Source organism: Crinia signifera, chromosome 4 (genome assembly GCF_055691185.1).
Source record: "Crinia signifera chromosome 4, ASM5569118v1, whole genome shotgun sequence".
Lineage (NCBI taxonomy): Eukaryota > Metazoa > Chordata > Amphibia > Anura > Myobatrachidae > Crinia > Crinia signifera.
The window spans coordinates 315,117,974-315,124,938 of NC_139220.1; the positions used below are offsets into that span (position 1 = coordinate 315,117,974).

General features: G+C 41.2%; 1 pseudogene; it reads left to right on the top strand.

The window, feature by feature from the left end:
• Positions 1-292: 292 nt before the first annotated feature.
• Positions 293-6,496, top strand: LOC146073349 (vomeronasal type-2 receptor 26-like; annotated as a pseudogene).
• Positions 6,497-6,965: the final 469 nt, after the last annotated feature.

Consider the following 6,965-nt stretch of genomic DNA (forward strand, 5'->3'; position numbering starts at 1 on the left):
GGACCTTTGGTAATATATATATTGTGGGGACCGAAGGCTCCTTAATGCTCACAAAGTCAAATTCAGCCTTAGTGAGTGTTCCACTTTGGAGAGCTCTGAGAATAAGTACATCCAATTCCTTTTTGATGCGTATTGATGGGTGCATCCATCCATCCATGAGTGCATCCTTAAACAAATTGTACCCCCCTTTTATAAAAAAGGTGTTGCACGATGTCTCATCTCTTTTCATAAGGGTTCCAATTGAACAGTGGAGTGAACAACGTAGTTTCCTGGATATATCAGGATCCATCCTATGGTTGTGGACTTTTCTGTTGATATCAGTGTAAGTTCACTACTTACACCTATTTGCCTGAGCGCATGGGACACTAAGAATTATATCTTGGAGTGCCAGTTATACCCTCCACTATATATATATATATATATATATATATATATATATATATATATATATATATATATATATATATTTTTATGTGTACATTATATTCCAGAAGGAGGTGTGTCCAAATGTTTTTTTATTAGAAAGTTCTTCAACAGGATGGCCCAAATTTCACACAAAGTATTCTTCTATCAATTCATAAGTGCATAGCAGAGGAACTCCGACGCGTTTCATGGACTTCATCAGGGACATTTGTCTCTTCAAACACATTCTCTTATAGATAAGGCAATCACATTATTAATTCTTTAGTGCAGATTGAGAAATTGATCCTACATAATGTAGAAGAAAAGAAATAGCGTGATATAGAAAAGAGTTTATTCATACAAGGCCACAATGAATGTACCCAAATAAGCTGATGCTTTTTCCCCAAAAATAAACATCAAACGAAGCACCTTAGCAAGGTAATTAAGGTATTTACGAAAATAAACGTCAAATAAAGCAACTTAGCGAGGTAGTCCTGTCTCCTAAAGGGATAGCAATCACAGTATCAAATGAGTAAAAAGGGGGATCGGCGGCATCTACAGTAGATTGACAATCACCACATGGTCAACTACTCTTGGTCAAACGTGTCTATTTAAATACCTAAAGATAATCGACAGCAATTTAGCACTGGGGGGAGAGATACTTATTGGAATGCAAGAGTATGGAGCTGCAAATGAGAAATGGTAAGAGACCAATATTCAACCAGGGATGGTTTGTTGATAATTCATCATGTTGACATATCCATGAAGACATACAAAATGTCAACATGGTCATTGTCAACAAGTCATATCACACCCATATGCTATGCTATGCAAAAAAATGTTTTCTTGGTCACTTCTATTACAGAGCATCATCTCCAAAAAAAAACCACACATTTGGGTGAAAAAAAACATTTAGTTTTCATCTAAAAAGCTAAACTTTAGGTGTCTTGCCTGAACAGAAGATATTGACTTAGAGCAAAATGCTTTTGCAATTTTCTTATTCAGGTCAATTCACAACTTTTCCACACTAGCCAATTTTGAATATATATATATATATATATATATATATATATATATATATATATATATATATAGATATAGATATAGATATAGATATATATAGATATAAATAAATAATACTAGTAGTTAACATATTTATATACAGCACCTTCTGGTTCTATTGAATTTAATTTTAATCAATATTGTGGTACACCAGTTAGCATTTATGGAATATTAATTAGATTTAAATTATTATCTTGCTAGTGCCAACACGTGATTCCCATCTTCTTTTACTCTTCGCAGCTCACGCACTATATCAAGAAAGTCCGACTCACGCTCAGTGGTGGTAATAACATTTACTTTGATAAGAATGGAGACCCACCTACAGTCTACAGTATTATGAACTGGCAACTGGGTCCGGAAGGGACTGTGAAGCAAATTCAGATTGGCAATTATAATACTTCTGCTCTTCCTGATGAAGCTCTGACCATCAACTCAAGTCTTGTGCTGTGGCTTATGGGGGATCATCAGGTGAGGCTACAGATGGAACTCTGGATCAGTTACAGCTGTATAGTAATCTATAGGTGTATCTTATTTCATGTGGCTCAAGCAGGATATCCATTAATACGTTGGCATCTATCTTCTCTATCAAGTAGGCAAATAACATTTTAGTAGGTTCAGATTGTAACTAGTTTGTTTAGAGTCCTATTGTTTTTTTTTTAGTATTAATTCATTATAAATCCCCGTGAAACTCTATAATATGCTTAATAGATCATCCATAAATTAAAATGTCATATTACTGTTTGCCCAGGTCCCTCGCTCGGCCTGCAGTGAGAGCTGTCCTCCAGGATACAGGAAGGCCGCTAGATCTGGACACCCCGTCTGCTGCTTTGATTGTGTCCAATGCCTACAAGGAGAAATATCTAACCAGACAGGTAAGTCCATGACGTTCTGTTTATATAATAATAATTTAAAAAGCATTCAAAATGGTGTTAGATTCTATAGGGACATTTCTATCACATTAGAGGCCCAAACTACATTTCAATTAATGCAAAGCACAATTTTCATACATATATGACCTTGCACTAGGGATGCCAATCCCGGGGCATTTTTTCAATCCCAGGATTCATGATTGAAAAATGCTCAATCCTGGGATTCCCGGGATCCCGGGATTGGCATCCCTAATAATAAAAAATGCCCTGGCCGCCCACTATTTACTTACAGTGGGAGCCGGGTGCAGCCGGGAGCCGGGTATGCTGAGTGTGTGGGCGGGAGGGCTGCTGGCTGGGTTGCCACTGGGTTGGTAGGCGGGGTGGCCGGGAGCCGGGAAGGTTGGGTGGGTGGGCTGTGCGGCTGTGTCCTTCGCAGTGTGACCTCTGACCTCATCACGCTGCACAGTACAGCACTGCCGGCCATGGGAGAAGCTGGGCAGCATCTGAGCGAGTGCTCAGACGCTGCCCGGAATTAGACTGCGCAGTCTAATCCCGAAATCCCAGGATTGGAAACTCCAATCCCGGGATTGAAATCCCAGCGTTTTGGGGGCCAAATCCCCGGATCCTGCCGATCCCGTGATTGGCCACCCTACCTTGCACTAACTTGTATCATCACTTCCTAGATACTGAGAAAATATTTATGTATTATTATATTGTTTAACCCTTTTGAGTGCCAACGTTACTGCTAAAAATATCAGCCTCGCTCACAGCAACTATATTTTTTTTCGGGGCAATATTGAACAAAACTTTAATGAATTGACTTCAGGTCATTTGCAGGCAATAACTAAAGTAATTCATATTCCTAAACTACGGGCATTTTTGCGGATATTTTGCCCATCTCTCACAGCACGGTTGGTACTCAGAGGGCTAACAATATGTGTTTAGAAGGATGGGCAATTCTTGAGGTGGGATAGGCGTAACCTTTCATTAAAGATAAAGGCTTTGTGACACTCATTAGACACCAGTATCACAACATTTACAGGTATGACAGACGTGTGTTTGTGGTGGGGAGAGGGGGCGGGGTTGGACTGGCCCAATGGGCAACAGGGGAAATCCCAATTGTGTCCCACTGCTCGATGTCCCACCTACTGCTCTAGTGATCAGATTCCAGGCTCTATCCTAGTGCACTCAAATTATAGTATTTGAAGTGGTTAATACTTGACAATGAACTGAATATTAGAACAATGGTAATGACATTTTAATGGTTACTATGTTTTACCAGTGGGTTAAAGTTCGAGGAGACCCAGATGGGTGGATTCCCAGAAAAGGACTTCAACAATGACTTTAATATTAAAGTAGGAATTTATTAAAAAGTCTACTTATCAGCGATTATTATCAGCAGAATTGGTACTTGTGAGTTAACTGGGCGCCCGATTTCTAAATCAGGTCGGATCGGGCACATCGCATCGCATCGCATGCGACCATCGGATGCGATGCGATGCGATGCGATGACCCGATTTTTCCATAGGAATCAATGTTAAAATGGACTGAGTCCATTTTAACATGGAATTCAATGGGAAAAGGGGTCCTTTTCATACCCCTACTATCCAAGTGGGCATGGAGTTGGATATAAACCTGTGGCGAGCGTAGCGAGCCACCGAGCCCGAAGCGCGGCGAGCGTAGCGAGCCCCGCGAGGGGACACAGAATACCGTCCCCTCGCGGGGCTCGCTTCGCTCGCCACGCTTCGGGCTCGGTGGCTCGCTACGCTCGCCACAGGTTTATATCCAACTCCATGCCCACTTGGATAGTAGGGGTATGAAAAGGACCCCTTTTCCCATTGAATTCCATGTTAAAATGGACTCAGTCCATTTTAACATTGATTCCTATGGAAAAATCGGGTCATCGCATCCGATGGTCGCATGCGATGCGATGCGATATCGCATCGCATCGCATCTGATTGTATGCCTTAACTTAAGGCATACAATCAAAAAATCGGGCGCCCAGATAACTCATAAGTACCGCAGAATTTCCTATACAGCCTACACATCTGCATTCAGTAGCCCTGCACTTTGTGTTAAGAGGCTGAGTTGTTTTCAATTCTTTTGTGGCACTTCTGTAGCCAGTGTTTCATCCAAGAATATGGCTGCTTTAACACTGACAGAGTCCTGGTTATATAGGCTACAGAAAACCTGTGTAAGCTGTTTCATAGGTGCAAAGTCCTGACTCCTCCTGAATAGCGTTTTTGGCCGCCTAGCGGCCTAAAGACTTCTGATTGGCTGCTAGGCGGCGCTAGGCGACCAATAAGGCTATTTGGGAGGAGGAGCCGCAAGATGTAAAAAACATCATCGTGGGGCTTCTCCTCAGTCCGTGGGTTTCGTGTGTACCGGGTTGTTAATTTGCCAAGCCCCGTAGGTAGACTTACCTATGGGTCAAGATAGTTAATTACAGTATATGTATGAAATTGTGCCGTTTTATTTTTCAGGTGTGTTTGTGTATTTATTTCACTTTTGGTTCTGCTGTGGAACTAAGAGTCCTTGGAAGCCCATTAATGGGCCGCATGCTGGGACTTGTGGTTCTCCAAGTCCCAGTACGTGGACCAGGCTTGCTGGAGTTTCACAGCAGAACCCAAAGGTATTTTTCTAATTTTACACATTTATCCGCCCTGTGGCAACCGCCCAGGGCCACCGGGGACAGCCCCAGGCTTCAGCCTGGGCAGGTAAGTTCTGGAGAGGGGTGGGCGTTCATTGGGGGGGGGGGGTTCCCCAGGCTGACTGGTCATGGGGTTAATGCTTTGTCCGCGGGACCTTATATAATGTATATTTTTAATAGAAAGCTTTGAATTCAGACCATTAATTTATAAAATTTCAACCTCCAAAGGGTGCACAATTTGTTGTTCCAGCAAACTTGTGGTCTCAGACAGTATATCCTAACTTGGATGAGTTGTGTCTCTTATACTGTAGAAAATCATTTTTACTGTATAAACTCCTTTCAGATCAGAGAACACATTTATGACATGTAGATGTGTAACTCCAGAGAACTAGAAAAGAGAGACTGAAGTACCACTGCACAAAAGTGGAAACAATTAAGAGGGAGTAAATACTGATCAGTAAGCCTTACATCAGTAGTAGGGAAAGTAATAGAAATACTATAAAAAGAAAGTTGTGGAATATTGCAAATTAATTTTTATCAAATCCGTTCAGCATCACAGAACACATTAATCACATGCAGGTGTAATAGTATAATATATGTTCTTTCTTGCAGATTCAATTGATTGCATCAGGTGTCCTTGGGATCAGTGGCCAAATCCTCAGAAATCTAAATGTTTCCAAAAGTCCATGGAGTATCTTTCATATGAAGATACATTGGGAGCAATTTTAGCTGCAATCAGCATAATATCCTCACTTATTCCTGCTTCTATTTTGAGGCTTTTCATCCGGCATAGACAGACTCCTATAGTGAAAGCCAATAATTATTCTTTAAGTTGTCTTCTGCTGATGTCCATGTGTCTCTGCTTCCTGTGCTCTTTAGTATTTATAGGTTACCCCCACCACCAGAAGTGTATTCTGCGTCAGGTACTATTTGGCCTGGCCTTCACTTTGTGCGTCTCAAGTATCTTGGCTAAGACTATCCTGGTGGTGTTTGCTTTTATGGCCACTAGACCAGGCAGCAATCTGAAGAGATAATGCGCCCCCAAGTGTCCTACATGATTATTATTATCTGCTTCCTGTTACAGTTCATCTTGTGCATCACTTGGTTGTCCTTAGCTTCTCCATTCCCACAATATAACACTGAAACCAAACCTGGACTCATCATTGTTGAGTGTAATGAAGGCTCCACCATTGCCTTCTGGACCATGTTAGGTTATCTGTTCCTTCTTGCCACCATTAGTTTCAATGTTGCCTTCCTGGCTCGGAGACTCCCTGACAGATTTAATGAGGTCCAGTTTATTACCTTCAGCATGCTGGCCTTCCTCAGCGTTTGGGTCTCCTTTATCCCGGCCTCCCTCAGTGCTCAGGGCAAGTACACCGTGGCCATGGAGATATTTGCCATCTCTGCTTCCACCTGGGCTCTGGTGATCTGTATGTTCCTGCCTAAATGTATCATCATAGTGTTCAGACCAGAGCAAATCTGTCAACCTCTCATAATACGAATGAAAAAATAGTGTAATACAAAAAGTTCAATAAACATGTAATACATACTGTAGTACTATAGGGGTCGAGACTTTGGCTAGGCTTGTGCATCTCACAAGGTTGTACAGTAATGACGATTCTTTTGTTTAGTATACTTAAATTAACAAAGGTAAATGTTCTGTGATAAGTTTATCAGATTATATTTACTGTTATAATATTAGAGCAATATGCAATGGAATAATGCACCCCCAAGAGCCAAATGTAAAAAGTTGCTCACCTACTGCAGGTAACCGTTCTGGTACAGCTCTATATGGTCATGGATATCTTGATTTTTTTTCAAATATTCATTTTTATTTGGTTTATACAACATTAAACTAAATAATATTGTACAGAAAGAAAAAAGGGGAAGAGGAAAATAAAATAAAAGGGCATAGGCAAACGCGGGGGGGGGGGGTGTTCCGGTTGACTAGAAAACCCCTCCTCTTGGAAAGTGGCTAAAAT